We start from the raw sequence: 24,893 nt of genomic DNA, 5'->3' as shown, positions 1-24,893 counted from the left end.
TGTTAATGATACCAAAGATGCTCTTAAAGGTATAGCTGAACAGCTAGAAGCCACTTCCCAAATGACCTTCCAAAATAGAATGGCCCTTGACATGATTCTAGCAGAAAAAGGCGGTACATGTGTTTACATTAGTAAGGTGGAAGGCTGTTGTACATATATTCCTGACAACACTGGTCCCAACGGTAAGGTTACTTTAGCCATAAACAAGTTAGAAACCTTATCCATAGAACTTAAGAAAAATTCAGGTATTGATAACCCATGGAGCCAATATTTTGGGTGGTTTGAAAATTGGAAACAGGCTCTTGTGCAAATAAGCATATTCATACTTGTAACTTTAATTCTTTTAGGCATTATAGTTTATTGTGTAATTCCCTGTGGAAAGAAACTTACCTCCAAAGGCATTGATAAGGCCCTGATGTACTATGATATAACCACCAGTCCTGTCACCTCCTCTGATAGTAAGGGACCCGACGATTATGCCCAATATCTCAAGAACTGGAGGAACAAGAAAGGAGCCTCACTTAAGAATCATGTCATATAACAATCATGATTCTAAGAGGGGATTGAAGGGTTAAATCTCCTCTGTCAGTGTGCATTGTGTAAATATTGTTTCTTTTTCTTTTGCCTTGGATTTAGCTTGCATTGCATAAAATGAATATAGCTCCACCCATAGTTTGTTGGGAACTGTGTGAAATCACCACCCCTAGATGAAGTACTAGGCTGTATCCTACATCCCCCCCCATGTAGCCTGTTTTATCCCTCCTATGCAGTAAAGTTAAACCAATAAAGTATTTACTTTTGCCTACCCCTCCCTGGACATTCCAATCCCTCCCTAGACAATGATGCCTTATATACCATTGTTATGAACAATAAACGCAGAGTGATTCTTAATTACATGGTGTCGTGTATAATCTGTAATTTTAAGGATTGCTCTCACTGACGTCAGTGGCCATCAAATCGAGGGGTACAAGAAGAGGCTGATATCCTTTCATGTACAGTTCTGGGCACCACACTATAAAAATATATTTTGGAACTTGAAAGGGTTCAGAGGCGAGCTACAAAATTAATAAAGGGGTTAGAGAAACTGGATTATTAGTTAAGGCTTACTAGGTTAGATATGTTTACAGCAGAAAAGAGGCATCTAAAGGTGCATACACATGGTGATATATTGACTATGTGCGATTATGACTTTGCGATTTCACCTGAACTCCCCGGAGCCCAGAACCACTGATTTTGACTATCTTTACTTGCGATTTTGAATATGTGAGTTTGGCTATCTCATTAGAATAGTGGGGTGACATTACAGGGTGAGGGTGTGTCTCTTTGTAAATAAATAGTGGCATCTATTTTAAATCAGTGCATTTATGCTCTGTGGCTAGTTTAGCTAGGGTTACCTGCTGAATGCTTCACATTGCTAGTGTGCATTTCTTTGTTTTTTGGCGGACCAGAACAAAGTGCTTTTCATCATGGATTACTACCAACAAGTCAGGGTACGTATTATATGCTCAGGCTGTGGCAGTGTGTGACATGGAGAGAGAGCAGAGGAGGGAGAGGAGACATGCTCGATCCTGTTGGACCAAGCAGTGGCTGATGCAGAGGGAGTCATTCTCTCACATGCCATTGCTAATGGAGATTCAGGAGAATAATCCGGAGGATTACAGCAACTACCTGTGGATGGACAAGGAGATGTTCCAGGAGCTGCTGCGACTGGTGACACCCCTCATCGAGAAGCGGGATACCAACATGCACAAGGTCATATCTGTGCAGGACATTCTGGTAGCTACCTGCGCTATGTGGCTACCGGGAGATCACTGCAGGACCTCAAGTTCAGCACCCTCATTTCCCCTCAGGCTTTGGGGCATATTATTCCTGAGACCTGCAAGGTCGTGTTCACCGTGCTCAGAAAAGAGTATTTTAAGGTAAGAACATGAGGGGTTTATTCAATAGGTTATAATGGGGGCTACTGCATAGCTGATAACCATGTCACTCAGCCCTAGGTTAATTACAGCATGCTTTTCTAAGTTTTCTGGTGTGTTGCAATTGTATATAGTATAATGTTTGTGAGGGAAAGTAATGTCCTAGGGGCTTGGGGGCTGTTATTTCTTTGCGTGACACAAAATTTAATGAAAATTAGAAATGCTGTTCTGTATGTTGAAAAAAATAAGCTGCTGTCTGGAGTCACGTGTATGTTGCCTGTCACTTGCCGTGCTTTGCCATGTTTGCAGCCACTTTATATAAAAGTGTTTGATGACCTAAAGTATACCCAGCAAGTAATTTGCTGCAAGTTATGGCTTTGCACATGCAGGTGATGGGTGCAACAGGGTCAGGGGTTGACGTGTCATTTTTGCACCATTGTGAACCTGGCAGCCCTCTGCATGGGTTGGGTATGTGTGTCCGGTGGCTAGGATCCCGGCAGTCAGCATACTGACTCCGGGATCCCCATCGCCAGAATGCCGGCAGGGGAGGGGAAGCACTAAGAAGTCTCCTGCACTGGCCACATGGTTCTATTCCAACTGTATGGGTGTCCTGGACACCCATGGTTAGGAATAGGCCTTGGTCCCATGTTGGTATTGTGGCATACAGATGCTGGCTGCCAGGATCCTTACTGCCAGTATCGTTACTACATCCCCTAGACACCATTTGGACACTATTGTATTTTCCCCCTATCTATATGTATTCTGTGTTTGTGCAAAAATGTAATGTACAAAGAAAATAATTATTATTACAGTGTATTGTTTTGTTCTCTAGTTTCCTGCTTCTGCTGATGACTGAAGAGCTATTGCAGAAGAATATGAAGTTCAGTGGAATTTTCCCAGTTGTGGAGGTGCTATTGATGGGAAACATGTGCACATCACTCCTCCTACCAAAAGTGGATCCCTGTACTACAACTATAAGGGCTTCTCTACATTGGCATCTCTATAATGGGTGCAATATGTGCGGTACATACTGGCCTCTGGGTCCAGGGGGGCCCCACACTGCACCCATTTTAATACTTAGCTTTTCGGATTCCAGTGTTGGGTGCTGCGGTCGCGGTGGAAATCACTTCCAAAATTGCTGCCGCTCCTGCACAGTAGCCACATTGGTCTCTGGATCATTTTGGGCGCCATGTTTCCGGAGACCTGCGCATGCACAGTAGACTCCGGCACAAAGCCGGAGTCTACAGCACCGTACAGAGGAGGGGGTCCATCCAAAGGTGCACACGGGCCCTTTCCTCTGTTGAAACGCCCCTGCTTCTTTAGTGTAGTTCTAATGGCAATTGTCAATGCTAATTATGAGTTTCTTTTTGTAGATGTGGGTAAAAATGGGCGAGCCTCAGATTAAAGGACATAGTGTTTTACAAGATGCTTGTAACACAGCAGCCACAGCTACCTAAAGCAGAGGACTGCAAGCATGGGCTAAACATTGTATTTGTGGCTGATTAAGTGTTTGCTCTCCAAGAACATATTCTTAAGCCCTACCCACAAAGGCACCTCACAGGGAGAAGTGCATCTTCAACTATCGCCTGTCTCGGGCCCAGCGTGTAGCTGAAAATGCCTTTGGGTTCCTGAGCAGGCGATTTTGGATTTTCAACACTGCAATAGATCTGCATGTCGATAAAATAAACTGGGTGGCATTTGGGTGTTGTGCGTTGCATAACTATCTGAAGCACAAACACTCCCATTGTAGTCCTCAACCTATCACTGTGCTGGAAGACACACCGCACATTTCGGACAATGACAGGTGGACTAACGTGGAAGTCACCTCCGGACACACCACACAGGCAGTCAATGCCGAGGCTAAACAGGTCAGGGAGGACTACCTGGCCTTCTTTAACGGCGTGTGGGCAGTGGCATGGCAGGAAGCTGCAATTAAGTAATGTTAGTTTCTGTTTACCATAGACATTACTGATGTGTACATATATGGATATATGAATCCTTTGTTTACATTAAATGATGTCAGTTGATTGCCTCATTGTGTTTGAACAAAATTTACCTGACCCTTGTCTTTAAATGAATATGGTGTAAATGTGTGCAGGATGCTTTATTAATCAATTTTTAGGGTGTGGCTCTTGTCCCATGCCAGCAAGCCTATTGCTGGTGTGGAGCTGTAAAAAAGCATCACAAAATATGCCTGAACAACTTGGGCGACCCTGCCACTGGTGTAGGAAACAAGGTATATTAATAATAGTCTTTCATGGAGGTCAAGTGATGGAGATAAAGTAGCAGCCAATCAGCTCCATAATGCTGGGTACACACTGGCAGATATATATATATTGTAAAGTTCGATTAACTTATAGGGAAAAGCAGTACCTTATTACACTAGGGTTATAGCGGCTGCGGCCCCTAAACATATGCGTACACCCGCTAAAGTATGTATATTAAGTTGCGTATACACGCCGACACATTACACGCACAATGTAGCGACACGTGTGGCTGAATACACCTTATCCCAAATAAGAATGTTATGCGATACCAGTAGTTAAATGTAATGTTGTGGTCCAACGCATCAACAGTATTTACTCAAAAGATACAGATAAAAGAAACAACAATATTACAATATTACAGAGAAGAGCTACAACCAATAGTACATACGTTTGTTCGCGAGCGCTCCCGGATCCAGGACTCAGTCAGTCTTAGCAAGATGACCTTCAGAGAATAGGGACTGAAGCCTGGATCAGAAGACCTCTCTTTTATACAATGAGTCCAAATACAATACAATGGAAAATTTAAGCTTTTCTTCCATAGGTCAAGGGGCAGGTCATTTACAGTACATGAGGGGTCATAGGTTGGTTTGAATGAATGGGTGATGCTTGGTCCAGGTGTGCTTGCAGGTGTTCGCCACTGGGTTCCCGCCGAATATCCTGAGTACAGTATCATAACAGTTTACTAATATTATATTTCTGCATATATCTACACGCAGAAACATGCGATCAACTGCAAATAGCAACCGGAATGTAGATCACAAAATACTGCACATCTGGATACCAAACACTAAGTCCTAACCTTGCTCTGTCCCCTCAAATCCTGTAAAGCTGAATAACTATTGTTCTACCTTTTAAGTTTATGTAAGTTGCTGGCAATGTGTATGGAGACTATGTGTAAATTATGCACTATATGAATAGAATATTGAATATGTCTTTGTGGCTTTTCTGCGTGAATGCGTGTGCAACCATATATACTCATACCACGCGCCAATACACAAGGCTCGTGAACCAGTGTACGTAGCGTGCGTGTATGGGCACACACGGCGACTATGCGCACGCACAGAGGCCACTCTGTTTGGTGTTTGCATGTGGTGTGTATCTGATATTTTTAACTTCGACAGTCCACCCTTTGACAGTAAACAATAACTGTCATAAATTACTAACAAAATATTTCAAAACACATAACAGGTGACCTAGACACACGTATGTATTTATTTCGCAAATCAGACATTGACTATGGTTGGGGAAGACAGGGAAAAGGACGAGACATCCTCTATGTGTACTCGGCGGTCATGGGACCACTGGTTGGGTGTGGGACAACATTCAACCTATAGATTATGCTGGGACAGTGCTATAGCCTAAGATGTCTGATTTGAACGAGTGTTGTATACATACATGTACCTATGTCTTTGCACACTGATGTCCGGATTTGGTAGAAGTTTTGCTGGGTAGAGGGAGAGAAAAACACAAAAAGATGGTGAAAGAAACAGGCCATGAAATTCATTTACCTTCCTATCACAGTACTGTCTCTATCATCGGATCGTATACCAGATCTGCCACATTTACAATGCACTTGCTCCTTAGACTCATCAAATTTGTATTATGCCTTTTTCGCTGCGTCAGAATCCGAACACATTTAAATATCAGGCCAATAATTATGACAACACCCAGGATACAGAGGAGAAACTTCCCCACATTTGCAATCTTTCCTTGTGCCCACTCTCCTAACCCAGAGAACCACTTGAGTGCATTCAACCATGAGGCCCATCCAGACAATTCATTACCCACAGCCGTTAAAGTGAGATCTAATGAAAGAAGAATCTGAATCCTGGTGGATTCATGAATCAAATTAGAGGCTGCAAGCTGTGTATGAGGTGTCTCTTGAAAATGTGTTCGTAGTGGGTGGGAGTATAAGGAGGCAGAGTGCTGCGGTGAATGTCTTTCATTTTGTCATGTGCAATGGTCATGACTTCTGGTAGTACTCTGACAATAGGGAGAGAAGAAGACTCTTTTGTGGGCGCACTCTTTACTTTACATAAATATAGAAAATAGTCAAAATAGATTAAAAATACAAATTTTAATAATTCAACAAGATAATTTCAACAAAATTAGAACAATTGGTGGTTCATCAAGAAGATAATGGTGGTCAAATAATTAACAAAATATTCAAAATAGCACTATGTGCTGATATGAAATTGATTGAGCCCATATAGTGTCTAACACTGACAGCAGATTCACACTGCTCTTCAACTTCCACTCTTCTTCTTTTCCCCTTCTGCCCCCTCCTCCCCTCTCTTCTTTGGCAGGAGACAAGAGAGAGACATCTATATTACTCACAAGTACCACCAGTATCCAGACTTATTACAGGGGAATGTATAACAGTGATCGGCTTACCAATTGAACGTACCAACAAATACATAACGTCTAGAATTTCCTTCCGTCAGCCAAACCCAGTTTTAATTTCATATCAGCACATAGTGCTATTTTGAACATTTTGTTAATTATTTGACCACCATTATCTTCTTGATGAACCACCAATTGTTCTAATTTTGTTGAAATTATCTTGTTGAATTATTAAAATTTGTATTTTTAATCTATTTTGACTATTTCCTATATTTATATAAAGTAAAGAGTGCGCCAACAAAAGAGTCTTCTTCTTTCCCTATTGTCTATGTTCTCATACTGACTCAGGGTGCACCACCAAACAATATCAGAATTAGAAAACAGCGTTTTCTTGCAATTACCTGATTTTGGTTTAAAAAAAAATCAATTTTCTATACTTAATATTTCCTGTGCGGTATTCCCTCCCTTTATGTTCTGGTAGTACTCTACCTATGTAACACAACCCTTCAGAGCTCGGAGTCAGCCACTTGTACACCTTCTTTCCACATATGAAATAAGCGTCATCTGGGAGAACATAGGGGACAAAATGCATCAATATCATGTCACATATAATTCTTACAAAGAAACCTGTCCCCAGTTTTTCCATCTGTTTGACACAAGTATCTGGCTGGATGATGTGCGCACAATATCCCTGTGACACTTTTCCAGCCCGCATTGTTTTGATCCCACGTGTATACTTGTATCGGAAATACCTCCCACTTGTGGCTATCCCACGTACAAGTTCAGAGTTGATGGGTTCTTTGTCAGCTCTGTGTGAGAAGGTCATTGTCTGATTGTTCCAAGTCACTTCCCAATTTCCTAGTCTCTGGAAATTGGTTATGTTGAAACATAGTAGTGATCTATCTACCTGGTACTGTTGGAGCTTTAGGCTAGGGGGTCTAGATATATTGTATTTTCTGTCCACCGGTCTCCCCCATGCAATTTGAGTACCTCATTTACTGTTAATGGGTATGGCACTAATCCCGATTTACTCTGTCCTTGAGGTACTTGTGAGCACACCCAGCATTCTGTTTTGTTTAAGACCGTACCCACTAATGAGTGATAGTCACTCAAAGGATGTCCATCAATACTGATATTATTCTTTGACTGATATCTCTGGATGTACTCATCTTCAACTATGTTATCGCAGTACTTACATATGCAGTATTCATCAGACAACAAACCTTCACATTGCCTTCGAGCTCAGTGACTACCAGATCTCTTATACCAGCGTTGACCAAAGTGATGGACTGATCCTGGGGTCCTACAAATTCATCCTCTCCATCAGAACCCATTCCAGATCCTTGCTCGACTTCTCGGGGGCCCTCGCAAAAACAAATTGTCCTGATCAAAAATAGAGTCACAAAAAAAATCCAGAACACAGTCTCTTGATGCGAATCCATTTCGACAAGAGGAAGGGGGGGAAAATGAAGAGGGGGAAGGGGTGTTTGGAGAGAAAACAATTAAGATAACAGTCCTTGATTTTGCCTTTCACCACGCCTTTCACCACGCTCAGGTGCAGTTCAACAGTCCTGCCTTTAAGCTTTCCCGGAACAGATTCTCTAGTGATATCAGGTTTTCTTCACCTTTCTCTTTCTAACAAGCTTTCTCCGGGTTAGCGACCTTCTTGCAGTGGGACGAGTGGACCCAAGTCTCTCTCTCTGCAACCTTCAGTGATGTTGTGCTGGTCAACAAAACTTGATACGGCAACCTGAGTGTAGAAAATTTTGAATAATCACATAGTCCCCAGGTTCAATTTCATGACAATTACTGTTTGGTAGGTCAGGAATTGCCAGTTTCAAATTCTTTTGCTGGTTTCTCAATTGCTGGCTCATCCTAGCCAAGTATTACACAGTCATTTCATTATTGCATTTCAGATCATCCTGGGGATCTATCATTACATGGGGCTGTCGTCCAAAAAGAATTTCAAAGGGTGATAGGTTAAGCGGTGACCTGGGAGTGGTTCTGATGCTGTACAACACTAGTGGCAGTGCCTCTGGCCACAACAGTCCAGTTTTAGCCATCACTTTGCTCAGCTTGTTCTTAATAGTGCTATTCATTCTCTCCACCATCGCACTGGCCTGTGGTCAGTAGGGAGTATGTAGCTTACTATTAATGCCCATAAGTTTGCACATGACTTGAAAGACTTCACCTGTAAAATGGGTACCCCTATCACTCTCAATAATCCTAGGGATACCATATCTACACACAAATTCCTGCACAATTTTCTTAGTGGTAAACACAGCAGTATTTGTGGCGGCAGGAAATGCCTCTACCCAGTTTGAGAAGACATCAGTGCATACCAGTACATATTTCAAATTCCTACAGGGTGGTAGCTGTATGAAGTCTATTTGTATTACCTGGAAAGGTCCGTCTGTAGGTGGGATATGGGATGGCTCCGTCGGTATTGTCTTACCAATATTCTTCCGCAAGCAAGTAAGACATGTCTTTGCTTTCTTGCTTGCCTGAGAAGAGAACCCTGGTGCACTCCAGTAAGCTCTTACCAATTTGCACATACCTTCCTTGCCCAGATGAGTCAGACCATGTGCTGCTTCAGCTAGGCTTGGGAGATATGCCCTGGGGGCCACTGGCTTACCTTTGCCATCTTTCCAGAATCCTGAGGACTCCTGACCAATCGCTTTGACTTCCAGACCGCCTTCTCCTGTAGGGAACACAAATCTTGCATTTCAATTAACTGTTTTGTATTTACTGTATTGAATGTCATCAGTTGTGTGGTGGTACTTTGTGTAATTGTGCTTGCTGCCGATTTAGCAGCTTCGTCCGCCCGGCTGTTACCAAGTGAAATTGGGTCTAGGTTGTAAGTGTGTGCTTTACACTTGATAACAGCCACTCTGTCAGGTTCCTGTATGGCCTTCAGCAGTCTTTTGATGTGTGACGCATGCACCACAGGTGTGCCAGCTGCCGTCATGAAATTTCTGAGGTGCCACAGGGCCCCGAAATCATGCACCACTCTGAAAGCATATATAGAGTCTGTGTATATATTAGCTGACTTACCCTTTGCCAACTCACATGCTCTGGTCAGTGCTACCAGCTCAGCGACTTGTGCTGAGTGAGGTGGACCAAGGGTTTCAGCTTCTATAATACCTTCATCATCTACAACTGCGTATCCAGTGCACAGGTCTCCTGAGTCCGTCTGTCTGTGGCAACTGCCGTCAGTGTAAAAGGTAAAGTCTACGTCTTCTAGTGGGTTGTCACTGATGTCAGGTCTCGCAGTGAAGGTCTGGTTCAAGTATTCCATACAGTCATGCGTATCAGTGTCTGTACTAAATCCTGCTCTGCTTCACCATCATTCTCATCCTCCACCCTTTGTGCATGACAAGGCACACTTGGCAAATAAGTTGCAGGATTTAGTGTGCTACACCTTTTTATGGTGATGTTTACAGGGGCCATCAATGATAGTTCCCATTTTGTAAACTGAGCAGATGAGACATGTCTGGTTTGGGCGGAGTTTAGCAAGGCTGATATTACATGAGGTGTATGAATTGTCAAGTCATGCCCTAGCACTACGTCTTCACTCTTACTTACCAACAAAGCTATGGCTGCAACACTTCATAGGCAAGTGGGGAAAGAGCGTGCTACAGTGTCCAGCTGTGCACTGTACTAGGCTACCGGTCTGCTGGCATCACCGTGTTTCTGTGTTAGGACCCCTGCCGCACACCGAGCACTTTCGGTACCATATAATGCAAAAGGTTTCTCATAATCTAGCATACCCAATGTTGGTGCTTTTGACAAGCACTCTTTCAGTCTCTCAAACGTCAGTTCGGACTCCTCAGTGTGAGAGACCCATTCTGGTTTGCTTGAAGAGACCATTTCTTGCAGTGGTAGTGCCAAAATAGAGAACCCCGGAATCCAATTCCGACAATACCCACACATTCCTTGAAAAGTGTGAATTTGTTGCTGGGTTTGCGGCAGAGTCATGTCATGGATGGCCTGTATCTTGTCTGTGGTCAGGTCTCTTAGTCCTTGTGTCAAGCAGTGCCCCAAGTATTTAACTCTTGTATGGCTAATTTATCCTTAGAAATCTTGTGTCCTGTCTGGGAGAGGTGAAACAGAAGCTGTTTAGTGCCTGCCAGGGAAGACTCAAATGAATCAGACCATAACAACAAGTCATCAACATATTGTATCAGCACCGACCCATGCTCAGGTTGAAAGGATTGCAAACAGTCATGTAGGGCTTGGGAGAAAATACTTGGGCTGTCAATGAAGCCTTGGGGAAGATGGGTCCAGGTGTAATGTACTCCCCTGTAAGAGAAGGCAAAGAGGTACTGGCTGTTGGGGTGAAGAGGAACGGAAAAGAAAGCAGAACAGAGGTCAATCACAGTAAAGCACTTAGAGGTAGAGGGAATCTGCATGAGGATGACAGCTGGATTGGGCACTACTGGGAATTGGCTGTTGACTATTTTGTTTAGTCCCCTTAAATCCTGCACTAGCCTGTAACCCCTCCCCCCACTCTTTTTCACAGGGAAGATGTGACTATTCGCTGTGCTGGACATCCTGACTAGGATGCCCTGCTGTAGCAGCCGTTCTACGACAGGGTATACTCCTAATTCCACCTCTGGTTTTACAGTGTACTGGAGGATTTTGGGAGCTATCCTGCCATCTTTTATTTGCACTACTACTGGGGCTACATTTGGCATCAATCCAGTATCCTGTCCATCTTTGGTCCATAAGGAACCCGGTGTTTGTGAGATCATTTACTCTAACTGCGATGGACATGTATCTAGAACGGTAGAATGCAACATTAGCCTTTGAGGGGTGTCTAACATATCTTGTACTTCCCGCGCATGGTTCTCAGGGATATCTAAAAACACACCCTCAGGAGTACAATATATAACACACCGCATTTGCATAATAGATCTCTGCCAAGTAGATTAGTTGGAGCCAATGCAGCCAACAAGAAAGAATGTTTGGTGTGCAAGGGCCCTATCGTAACCTCTGCAGGTTTGGTCAAAGGGTACTGTTGCACTTTTCCTGTTACTCCCATTGCTGAAATAGTTTTGCCCGTGGTCATTATTCCTATTGAAGAGTTTAATACAGATCTGGCCGCCCCTGTATCTACAAGGAAAGGTTGTCTTGTACCAGCTACATTGACCATGACCTCAGGTTCATCTCCAAGGCCAGCAGTTTCACTGGCTGCAGAATATTCGTAATTCCTTCTATATGTACCCTGGTCCTGTCTATGTGTCTGATAACGTGGCTCATGTTCTTGTCTAGGGGGTCTATACTTACTATGTGTCCCTGTGTTCCTACAATATCTAGCAAAATGTCCTTCCATCTGGCAAATGTAACATTTTATTGACCTTCTCCAGTTCTCTTCAAAGGTCTGGGGTTTCGGTTGGTTGGTCATCCCTTCAAGTGCTTGTATACTTACTACCATCAACCTTTCCCCTTGCGATTCTTTGTGTTTGATGATATTCTGGTCATGCTCAATAGCGGACTCTCTCAGGGCATCTACCGTAATCCCCCCCAATTAGGCAAAGAAGTCTGTACCCCGACTTTCAATGCCTCTTTGAGCCCGTCCATTAGAACAGAGACAGCCACCTCCCTGTGGTTCAAATCATCCTTTATATCCTCTATCCCAGTGTATTTAGTCATATCTTGTAACGCTCTATAGAAATATTTGGATGCCAGTTCACTTTCTTTCTGTTTGATTGTGAAAATCTTATTCCATTTTACAACTGTGGGAAAATACATTCCTAGTTGTATATTAATCTGTTTTACGTTCTCCTGATTGTATTCATCAGTCAGAGGACTGTCTGCCTCTATCTTACAATCTGTTATAAATTTTTGGGTGTCAATATTAGGGGGTAGGCACGCTCTTAACACTGTCCGCCAATCTTTGTTTGTGGGTACATGGGCATTGCCCAGGTCTTTAATAAACTTCTGGCATCCGGCTAAATCTCTCCTGGGATCGGGGAATTCTGACATGATTGACTGCAGTTCAGACCTGGTCCACGGGCAATACATTGCGATATTCCTCATGGGGGTTACCCCGTCCCTGTCAGTTCTCCCATTGGGGACAGCAATTATGCGGACAGGGTGTAGCCCCTGCTATATCGCTTCTTTCTGACCCAACCTGGGGATACACTGTCTCTTCATAATGGACGGACCCATACTTACCGGTAGCTCTGATCCCAGCCGTCTCACCTGAAGAGGATGCAGTTGTTGGGCTTGCCCTACCTGGGTTTCCTGTATGGTTACTGCCTGAGAGAGGGCCGAGATCAGGCTAGGTTCGTCATCCTCTTCTGAACTATGACCCTTGAGAGAACTTAAAACAGGGTACAATTTGCATGGGTTAGGGTTAATACAATTTGTTAGTGCATTCCTATCATTTCCTGGTATGCTATTGGTTGTAGCAGCCTTCTCTCCATCGACATATGGCGGTGGTGGTGCACTCGCATTCACATTCCTATCTGGTTTGGAACTTGCTACACGAGCAAGTTCCCTTTGCATTTCTCCCTCTTGTTGCCATATGTTTAAACAGTCATTATGTCTGATCCTTTACATAGTAACTAGTAACAAAGTAACTAAGGTTGAAAAAAGACAATTGTCCATCGAGTTCAACCTATTTGTGGTCTCCTATGCTGTCTTATTATAGGACTAGTTATTTTTATGTTAGGACTAGTTATATTAACTATAATGCGTGCCTACGCACCAAAACCCTGAATATCTTTATCCAATAGGAATTTATCTAACCAATTCTTAAAGGTGTTGCCTGAGTCCGCTGTTACTACTCTCTCAGACAGGGAATTCCAAACACGTATTGTCCTTACTGTGAAAAAACCTTTTTGCCTCAATGTGCGGAAACTCCTCTCCTCTAACCTAAGCGAGTGACCACATGTCCTCTGTGCTGATATTATAGAAAACAGGTCCCTCCCGAGCTCTGTGTATTGACCCCTTATATATTTGTAGATGTTGATCATGTCCCCTCTTAGTCTCCATTACCTTACACTTGTCTGTGTTGAATCTCATTCTCCATTTTGCTGCCCATGCTTCCAGTTTAATTAAGTCATTCTGAAGAGACTCAGCATCCCCCTCCGTATTTATAACCTTACACAATTTGGTATCGTCTGTGAAAATTGACACCATGCTCTCTAGACCTACTGTTAGGTCGTTGATAAAAATGTTGAACAAAAGTGGTCCAAGTACAGACCCTTGTGGCACACCACTTAGTACTTTAGTCCAATTTGAAAATGATCCATTGACCACAATGCGCTGCTCCCTATTATCTAACCAATTACTGACCCAAGTGCATATTGTACTCCCTAGCCCTATTTCTTGCAGCTTATATATAAGACGCATGTGTGGTACAGTGTCGAAAGCTTTGGCAAAGTCTAAAAAGATTACACCCACCTCCTTACCCTGATCAAGGTTTGCACTTACTGTTTCATAAAAGCCAAGTAAGTTGGTTTGACATGATCTGTCCTTCACAAATCCATGTTGGTTCCTTTTAATGACCTTATTTGCTTCAAGGAACTTTTGAATACTGTCCCTTAGAATACCTTCCAATACTTTCCCCACTATAGATGTAAGACTAACTGGTCTATAATTACCTGGTTCAGCTTTGCTCCCCTTTTTGAATATCAGCATTACCTCCGCTGTACGCCAGTCTTTGGGAACCATACCCAATTTAACCGAATCCATGAAGATCAAATATAGAGGTCTTGCTAGTTCAGCGTGCAACTCCAAAAGAACTCTCAGGTGAATTCCATCTGGACCAGGTGACTTATTAATCTTTAACTTTTTAAATTTGTCACAGACTACCTCCTCACATAAATAAGCATTTAGCAGTGGGACATTATCTTTGTTCTTGGGTTTGATCAGACATATCCTATTTCTAACATTCTGCAGCACTGCTGGTTCAAAACTACCAACCCTAGGAAATGATGCCCTATCATCAACAGTCATTCGTACCCATTCATCCCAAAAAGCCTCTGTGTAAGGACCATATTTCCTATACATAATATAACCGGCGGACCCTTTCGGCCCCTATACTTCAGCCTGAGCCCTGGCTGCCGAATGTTTCTTGCTTGTGCATTTGGCTCCCATCGTGGGCCTTTTAACACGATCCCCAAATGGACAATACGAGCAAACGGTGAAAGTCCTCCGAGTTCTTTCATCAACTCCTTCTCCACTGGAAAGTACCATGGTCCACTTCTGTAGTGACTGCCGCGTACCCAGTGAGGATCCCTACCAGACCCCTCAGCACTAGAAGTATGACGTATTAACAGCAATAAATCAATACCCCACCTTTTTCAGTGGAGGTTACAGGCCTGCTCTTTTTTGGTTTCTATCCACTGGAATTTTCTTGGGTGAGAAACAACTTATCGATCACCATATCCAATGAATGTCCACCTAGGAATATTTCCTGTGAGATTCAGTGAAAATTCCTTTTCCTTACACAAATCACGTCTGCGTATGCTAACACAGCGCACGTGTGATGATGAAATTGCGCAAAATGACGCAAATTGTATCACGTTGCTCCACGTATTACATACACACATGTGCGGTCCAATCGCACGACTCACAAATACTTGTTATTTGTGTGCCTTACGATTATGAAGACAATTTTACTTTTAGAAGGGTATGTCTCCGTCACCTGGGGTGTTTTGGCTAACCCCACACCTTGGCCTTAAACGTGCGGTTACGAGCTTCTCCTAGCTGAGTTTCTCGCCCTACAGGATCTCGAATTCCGGGGTTCAATACAATCACACCTACTTTCAACCCACAGTAATACACAATATTTTCTGGACAGAAAAAAAAAATCACTCCCTTTGATTGATAGCTTGCCCCAGAGGTTGTACACTTATAATAAGATTTTGAGTAATCTGTATAAAATCGGTTAGTTACTTGTTAATAAGTCTTTTATCCCACCTTAAAATTAACTTCTATTATGTAGCAAACTTGCGCTCGCTATTTTACGCATCTTTTGCGTAAGTACGCAACCGTGCTTGTAATCGTGCAAACGTGCGCATTCCAGTACACACGCTTCACGTACTGTTGTACCATACCACGTGTGTATCGTGCGTTCACAAATAAATATACCACACTTATATCGATCAATGTAAGCAATGGAGCAAACTTGTGTTTCTACTGCTTTTGCTTAATACACAATACTCCTTTGTTCCTCACACACGCTGGAAGTCACCCACGAGGATAACTTCCATTGTGTGCTGCCTAAACCTTTAGGCCGGAACTGAGTTTTGTATGTGTTTTACAAGTACCCACTTAAACAAATACACCAGATGTATAACAAATAACTTATCCGATTCTATGCAGATCTATAATGACTATTACAACCTATGGCAACAATATATGAGAATATACACAAAATATCAGTACGCTTGTGCAGGTTTTCACGCCAAAAGTAACACACACAAAAAAAGAATAGCTTTTCCTTCTTGTCCCTCAGTTCGCCCCAGCACCTCTGAGACTATACAGGACAGACGTGGTTTAACAACATTAGGTAGTTTTAACACAAAACAAAATTACTGTAGACGCATCTCCACCCTTTGTTGTTAGACCAAAGTCTGTAAGGCCCTGCAAGTCCGCAAGTATGAGATGAACCGGAAGAGCCCCCAACTGTAAAGTTCGATTAACTTATAGGGAAAATCAGTACCATTTTACACTAGGGTTATAGCCGCTGCGGCCTCTAAACATATGCGTACACCCGCTAAAGTATGTATATTAAGTTGCGTATACACGCCGACACATTATACGCACAATGTAGCGACACGTGTGGCTGAATACACCTTATCCCAAACAAGAATGGAATGCGACACCAGTAGTTAAATGTAATGTTGTGGTCCAACGCATCAACAGTATTTACTCAAAAGATACAGATAAAAGATGCAACAATATTATCTTATTCCATAGGTCAAGGGGCAGGCCATTTACAGTACATGAGGGGTCATAGGTTGGTTTGAATGAATGGGCGATGCTTGGTCCAGGTGTGCTTGCAGGTGTTCGCCACTGGGTTCCCGCCGAATATCCTGAGTACAGTATCATAACAGTTTACTAATATTATATTTCTGCATATATCTACACACAGAAACATGTGATCAACTGCAAATAGCAATCGGAATGTAGATCACAAAATACTGCACATCTGGATACCAAACACTAAGTCCTAAACTTGCTCTGTCCCCTCACATCCTGTAAAGCTGAATAACTCTATTGTTCTACCTTTTAAGTGTATGTAACTTGCTGGCAATGTGTATGGAGACTATGTGTAAATTATGCACTATATGAATAGAATATTGAATATGTTTTTGTGGCTTTTCTGTGCGAATGCGTGTGCTACTGTATATACTCATACCACACGCCAATACGCAAGGCTCGTGAACCAGTGTACGTAGCGTGCGTGTATGTGCACACACAGAGGCCACTCTGTTTGGTGTTTGCATGTGGTATGTATGTAATATTTTCAACTATGACAATATCTTGGCCAATCAATTGATTGGCCAATATATCTTTTGCTGATCTGCAGGTGTGTACAAGCAATATGTCTGTGAAAGACGTATTGTAGAGATGTATTGCATCTGCTGTACAGTACAGCAGATAGCCAGTATATCTGCAGATATATTGGTGCATCTTTCTGTATGTATGAACGACCCCCATCTGCATATATAGCTGCAGATAGATTGAACAGCAGATATACCTTTAAGATATATTGGTGCATCTTTCCACCATTGGCAGATATATCTGCAGATTGATTAAACTGCAGATATATCTGCCAGTGTGTATCCAGCTTTACACCCATATCACAAGCTGGGTTTGAGAAATCACAAGTAGCAGAATGGCTGGTACTTTTTTTCCATCCCTATGGGGGATGCTGCTGCCGTCGGCAAAGGAGGGATTGCATCAGGTATGGGAGATACCTGCATGCAGTCCCTTCTACTTACATTTTGGAGGTATTTAAAATCTGCTATTTGCGGCAAATATTAAAAGGTGCATTGGCTCCATAACACTGTGCTGACCTTGGGATGTTGTACCAAATTGAAAATAACAAAATGACAAGATCATTAATTAATTTTAAAAAATGAAATAAAAATACCACACAAAGATAGTTTTTAATAACTTTATATGTTCAAAAATTGTTAAGAAACAACGCCAATTCTGGACTGAATTCATTAGCTCTACCACGAGAACAAGTGCTTTTTGCCAACAGAATACACAAGAGAAATCAGGCATAATCCACTGAATATCATATACAGTAGAGCCAAATACAGTGCTGCGACCATATATTGGGTAAAGAAGTGCAAATTTCCGAACAGTGTTTATAGAAGGAACACAAGAAATGCTTCGATCACAACAATCAGAAGTCTGGGACAATGAGGTCAGGAAGCCCACGCTGTGGTACTAATGGGTTCACTACGATATGCCGGCGGTCAGGCTGCCGGCGACCAGCATACCGGCGCCGGGAGCCCGACTGCCGGCTTACCGACAGTGTGGCGAGCGCAAATGAGCCCCTTGCGGGCTCGCTGCGCTCGCCACGCTACGGGCACGGTGGCGCGCTACGCGCGCCACGCTATTTTATTCTCCCTCCAGGGGGGTCGTGGACCCCCACGAGGGAAAATAAGTGTCGGTATGCCGGCTGTCGGGATCCCGGCGCCGGTATACTGAGCGCCGGGAGCCCGACCGCCGGCATACTGAAGACCACCCGTACTAATGACCTCAATACAGTTTACTTGGAGCAAGAGACTAGGATACGGTCAACAACAATTTTTTCAACAGAACTAAAAAACTGGGATAAAAAAACTAATTAGAAATTTAAAAAATGTGGGTCTTCCAGTACAGAGAACTGTGTACTCAGCATGTCTTAGTACATGCCACAGGATGACGGGCTGGACTGGGAGAAGTGGGCGGGCTTTGTAGAACCTGGCGGAAATAAACCTAATCTGTTGAGGAGGGTTTCTTGGCACATACTGCATGGGCTGTTGATGTGGGAAGGTGGATGGGGCCATATTTGGGTGATGGCGTCTGGCAAGTGGCATTATCTCACACTGATCTACAAGAATTTGGTTGGTGGCACGTGAGGTAGCATCAAGTACCAAACGCTTGTGGATCCTCTTTTGATGAGTCGTTATCAGTCTCATCTTCACTGCAATATAGTTGCAAAATGTTTGGTAAACATCTGGGGGCCTATGAAGAACCTCCTCTGCACGTTGAAAAAACTGATGTGAGCTGGATGGGGCAGAAGTGGCCTTTTTGGTCATCCTCTGCTGTTTTGGAGGACGTGGCTGTGGTGATGGTGAAGCCACAATGGGGTCGACCACTTCTGAGGCCTTTCTGGTAGAAGGCTTCACCTTCAGCTCCAAAGATCCTGCAATATAAATCAAACAAAAATTATTTCCATGTAAAAATGTGTGGGTACAATACAATACAAATGTGTGTGTACTTACCAGATCCAGACTCTCCTGGGCCTCCTCTTCAACGAGGATTGGAAACTCTCAATCCAGACTACTCTAGGACCTTATCCTCTGCTCTTGCTCCAAGGTGAACTTCAAGAGGTCATAATACCACAGCGCTGGCTTGTAGCCCTTATCCATCCCGGCACTCGATCATTGTGAGTCGACAACTTTCTTGTGTTCCTTCAAAAACACTGTTGAGATACGCAGCACTTTTCAGACTCTACTGAATCATATCAGTTGGTCATATGCCCGATTCCTCTTGGTTCTGTTGGCATAGTCTGCGCTCTTGACTCTCCAAAGGCATTTATTCACATGGTACAGCTCAATGAACCCAGACCAGATTTGGCGTTGCTCTTCTGAAGACAAATCTGTGGGAAAATAAAGAAACACAATTTATCTACAAAATACAAGTGCAATGTGCAAAACCCCTGACAAACAACGCAACATAATATGCCACTGTTTTATGGGCATTATACATTACGCTGCACCCCAAAAATGCTGTTCAACAATATTACACAACAATATTGCATTAAACATTACACTGCATTCCCAAAAATGGCATTAACCTTCTTACACACAAATGTGGCATTACACAGTAATCTACACTCTGCATGGCCCCCATGTAATGTCACATATGTATTTTTGAGGTATAATGGAAATTCGGTGCACATGGCATTCCCTCACTGCATCATGGTTTATTAGCATAAGCTTGTCATAAATTGTTCTCAGTTGCAATACAATACAGAGAGAACAATACAGCAGGGGATTAAGTCATTACAGCAGGGGATTGATGGTAGCCATACACCAGGACGATATCTTTCCAACCAGCCAACTAGTTGGCTGGTTGGAAAGATAATCTGGCAGTGTGTGGGAGCAAACGATTATCAGCCGTTTGCTCCCACACGCTAAAAAACGGTCAGAAACGGTCTGACCAACTAGTTGGGAAAATCAAACCTGTTTGATTTTCCCAACCAATCGTTCAGGTGTAGGGGAAACTGAACGATAAGTAGGCGGACACTGGCTGCTAGTGTCCGCCTACTTTTGTTTCGGGCTGCAGAGGACCCTCTCTGACCAGTCCCCCTCCGGCCACCTCACCGCCCCAGCCGCAGTGACCAGCCACCGCACAGCACCGTCCATCTCTCCCCCCCCCCCGGCCGCCAGCCTCCCTCAGCCAGCGCACCGGCTCCCCCGCACCGCTAATTCACCCCCCCCCCCGGCCGCCAGCCTCCCTCAGCCACCGCTAATTCACCCCCCCCCCCGGCCGCCAGCCTCCCTCAGCCACCGCTAATTCACACACCCCCCCCCCCCGGCCGCCAGCCTCCCTTAGCCCCCGCACCGCTAATTCATACCCCCCCCCGGCCGCCAGCCTCCCTCAGCCACCGCTAATTCACCCCCCCCCCCGGCCGCCAGCCTCCCTTAGCCCCCGCACCGCTAATTCACCTCCCCCCCGGCCGCCAGCCTCCCTCAGCCACCGCTAATTCACCCCCCCCCCCCGGCCGCCAGCCTCCCTCAGCCACCGCTAATTCACCCCCCCCGGCCGCCAGCCTCCCTCAGCCACCGCTAATTCACCCCCCCCCCGGCCGCCAGCCTCCCTTAGCCCCCGCACCGCTAATTCACCTCCCCCCCGGCCGCCAGCCTCCCTCAGCCACCGCTAATTCACCCCCCCCCCCGGCCGCCAGCCTCCCTCAGCCACCGCTAATTCCCCCCCCCCCCGGCCACCAGCCAGCCTCCCTTAGCCCCCGCACCGCTAATTCACCTCCCACCCGGCCGCCAGCCTCCCTCAGCCACCGCTAATTCACCCCCCCCCCGGCCGCCAGCCTCTCTCAGCCACCGCTAATTCACACCCCCCCCCCGGCCGCCAGCCTCCCTCAGCCAGCGCACCGCTAATTCCCCCCCCCCCCCCGCCGCCGCCGCCAGCCTCCCTCAGCCACCGCTAATTCACCCCCCCCCGGCCGCCAGCCTCCCTCAGCCAGCGCACCGCTAATTCACCCCCCCGGCCGCCAGCCTCCCTCAGCCACCGCTAATTCACCCCCCCCCCGGCCGCCAGCCTCCCTCAGCCACCGCTAATTCACCCCCCCCCCCGGCCGCCAGCCTCCCTCAGCCACCGCTAATTCATCCCCCCCCCCCGGCCGACAGCCTCCCTCAGCCAGCGCACCGGCTCCCCCGCACCGCTAATTCACCCCCCCCCCCCCCCGGCCGCCAGCCTCCCTTAGCCCCCGCTTCGCTAATTCACCCCCCCCCCGGCCGCCAGCCTCCCTCAGCCACCGCTAATTCACCCCCCCCGGCCGCCAGCCTCCCTCAGCACACCGCTAATTCACCCCCTCCCCCCCCCCGCCCGACAACAGACAGACAGACACACACACACATATATACACACTGACACACACATATATACACACACTGACACACATAAGTACACTGATATACACACACACATATATATATATATATACACACACACTGACACATATGTACACTGATACACACTTATATGCAGTGTGATAGACACACATATATACACTGTGATAGACACGTACTGTATAGACACTGTGACACACTCATACACTGTGAGATACACACACATACTGACATATACATATATACACACTGTCACACACACACACACACACACACACACTGAGACACACCTATATACACTGTCACACACATATATAACTGATACACACATATGTAAACTGTGATACACACACATATACACTTTGATACACATGTATGTACACTGTGACACACACATATACACTGGTATACACACATACTGTTACACTCACATACACTGACACACACACACACACACACACATATTCAATGGTGGGAACTGTCCGGTCAGCGGTGAGGTCACCCGCGGTCAGCGGCTGACCGCGGGTAACCCCACCGCTGACCGGAAAGTTCCCACCATTGAAACTAATGGAGGGAGCTGTGCGATGCGCTTCTGTCACTTCAGACGCGCACAGAGCCAATCAGGTGAGTGCCACGGAGTGGCGCTTCCTGATTGGCTGAAGAGACACTTCTATGACAGCTGTCACGGGGGTGTCTCTGCATTCGTGGAAAGGGGTCCCATGTGTAAACATGGGACCCCTTTCAGTCCGTTTGGTTCGGGTGTTCGGTTTGTTGTTTTGCCAAGTACGTGGATTATAATCTGGACCCTGGATCAGGTGAGTATAATTATCTTTTATTTTCAGGTACCCGTGGATTCTACTTGGAGAAGAGGACCGACTGCTTCGTGTCAACATAGGTAAGTATGTGTGTGTCGACATGTGTAAAATAAAGTATTACTGTCACGGTGTGTGTCTCCTGTTTTTATTTGGGTATTTTTTTCCCTTTAGAACTACAGGTACCAGCGGGCCCGTTTTTCTCCCGCATGCTGGTACTTGTGGTTCTCCAAGTACCAGCTTGCGGGGGAGGCTTGCTGGGACTTGTAGTACTACTGGAAAAAACAATATTCTTTCCATTTTCTCAAGGCTATCAGCCCCCCATCCGCAGCCTTTGGATGGGGGGGACAGCCTCGGGCTTCACCCCTGGCCCTTGGGTGACTGGGGGGGGGACCCCTTGATTGAAGGGGTCCCCACTCCCCCAGGGTACCCCGGCCAGGGGTGACTAGTTGGATATTTAATGCCACGGCTGCAGGGCACTGTATAAAAGTGACCCCCGGCTGTGGCATTATCTGTCCAGCTAGTGGAGCCCGATGCTGGTGTAAAAAATACGGAGGACCCCTACTCTTTTTGTCCCCCCGTATTTTTTGCACCAGCACCAGGCGCAGAGCCCGGTGCTGGTTTTAAAAATACGGGGGATCCCCTGTCCGTTTTTCCCCCGGATTTTTAGAACCAGGACCAGCTCGAAGAGCCCGAGGCTGGTTATGCTTTGGAGGGGGGACCCCACGCAATTTTTTTGTTTTTTTTTCCCCCATTCCATTAAAAAAAAAAAAAAAATAATAATAATAATAATAATCTTTTAAAAAATATATAAATAATACTTGTGCCTCCAAAAAAGACAAACCAAGTACCTAATCCCTTCTAATATAAATAGATATGCTATTACAAAAAAAAAAACACCCAAAAAAAACATGTTTTTAAATTTTTTTATTAGATTCCGCCAGCAAACTGTGGCGGATTGAAAATGACCGAAACCGAAACGTTAAGCTGTCAGAACAGGGTCACGTATGTTCTTGATTTTTGAAAAGTCCTAGAGTGCCGCCTATCGTTTGTGATATGTTTGCTTTTTGAAGCTCAGGAGGGCACCAGGCAAGCTGTACATTTTACTACATTGGGAGTGCCGAATATCTACATCTGGTGTATATATATATATATATATATATATATATATATATATATATATATTTGCCTTGGCAGCCCAACCATGCTGGTATCCATAGTTCAGTATAAAAATTAGTAAATCTAATAAATGTATGGTGGTGAAAGAAAAGCCCAGTTTCACTGAAAAAAAGACACTTCTGCATGTTTTGAAATGAAAAAACAAAACAAAACTGAAGAACTGTAGGAAGGCACTGTCCGCCTACTTCGGTGACATCACAAGTTGGACAGAAGTTGGAAGGTTGGTTGGTCTGATGAAAAGTTGGTTAGATGTGTGGAGCACTGGTTAAAAAGTTGGTGAGATGTGTGGGGCACTGTTTTAGTTGAACAGACAAGTTGGATGGTTGGAAGTTTGGAGTGTTGGAGAAAAGTTGGTCTGATGTATGGCTAGCTTAAGTCCGACTGCCCTGACTCAGTTAATCCTATTAAAGGGATAGATGAGCATGGCTCCGTCTGCATCAGGCAATTTTTTTTTATTGAGAGAGCTCTACACAGGACACACGGACACCATCTGAGGTTAGAAGAGAGGAAATAATTTCATACCCAGCGAAAAAAGTAAGGATTTGGAATTCTCTGCCAGAGAAGGTAGTAATGGCAGACTCAGTCAATGGGTTGAATGTAACAGGGTGTGAAAATCAGAAAGTGAGAGATTTTAGGAGATTTTTCCTGTTTTTTTTTTTTTAAGTGGCAAACATTTACATAGCAAAAACTACCTTGTTTTGGCAATGTAAATGATTGCCACTTTAAAAAAACTAGAGGCCTTCTTGTAGTCCTCCCTGCAAATAAAACACAGAGCTTGGTAGTCCACCCTGCCACATGCAGGTCTGGACTGGACATATGGCTGACTAGGTTCTTTTAGGCGTTCACAGAGTAGTCTGATGGACCCTCACACGGCTGAAGCAGCCATCCTCTAGGTGTGGTCACACCTTGTTTTTGTTCCTTGTGTGGGTACTGAATAAGGTCCCAAGTTCATAATATGCAATGTGGCAGAGGGAGACACAGAGAGGCGGTGGGTAACAGGGTGGGTGTCAGTATGCCAGCTGTTTGGATCTCGGGGTTCAATATACCGGTTCCGGAATCCCGACACCCGGCATACCAACAACTATTCTCCCTCTTGGGGGTCCACGACCAAGAGAGGGAGAATAACTAGCGTGGAGCGCATAGCACATCACCATGCCCGCACCGTGGTGAGTGCAGCAAGCCCACAAGGGGCTCATTTGCGCTTGCCCCACTGCCAGCATGCCGGCGGTTGGGATCCCCATGCCGGTATGCTGGGCGCCAGGATCTCGACCGCCGGCATAACCTACTATACCCACAGGGAGAAACAGTGAGTGATGGGGAGAGGGTGACAAGGAGAAGCAGTGGGAGACAGGGACAAGGTGACAGGCAGTAAGTGACAGGGTGAAAGGGAGAGGGTGACATTGGGGTGATCGGTATAGGTAGTGGGTAGGTAGTGGGTAATGCTTGGGAGAGGCAGTGGGTGGCAAGGAGAGAATACTAGGAAGTGAGTGATGGAGGGGCGATAGAGAGAAGTAGTGGTTGACAGGGAAAGGGTGTCAGTCAGTG

At 45.0% G+C, this 24,893-nt stretch overlaps 2 long non-coding RNA genes across 4 annotated transcripts in view; one reads left to right on the top strand and one right to left on the bottom strand.

The window, feature by feature from the left end:
• Positions 1–1,384: 1,384 nt before the first annotated feature.
• LOC134935930 (uncharacterized) lies at positions 1,385–3,944 on the top strand. Its single transcript, XR_010180427.1, has 2 exons — positions 1,385–1,919; positions 2,749–3,944. It is a non-coding gene; the product is annotated as an uncharacterized LOC134935930 (long non-coding RNA).
• A 13,708-nt stretch (positions 3,945–17,652) lies between these two features.
• LOC134907503 (uncharacterized) overlaps positions 17,653–24,893 on the bottom strand; it is a 47,997-nt gene continuing 40,756 nt past the window's right edge. For all 3 annotated transcript variants that reach the window (XR_010175774.1, XR_010175773.1, XR_010175775.1), the window contains exons 2-3: positions 18,991–19,367; positions 17,653–18,911 (exon numbers count right to left, since the gene is read on the bottom strand). This is a non-coding gene — a long non-coding RNA (uncharacterized LOC134907503). The remainder of the gene's footprint in view (positions 18,912–18,990; positions 19,368–24,893) is intronic.

The sequence above is a fragment of the Pseudophryne corroboree genome, chromosome 1 (genome assembly GCF_028390025.1).
Source record: "Pseudophryne corroboree isolate aPseCor3 chromosome 1, aPseCor3.hap2, whole genome shotgun sequence".
Classification (NCBI taxonomy): domain Eukaryota; kingdom Metazoa; phylum Chordata; class Amphibia; order Anura; family Myobatrachidae; genus Pseudophryne; species Pseudophryne corroboree.
This window is presented reverse-complemented; position numbering and strand designations above follow the sequence as displayed.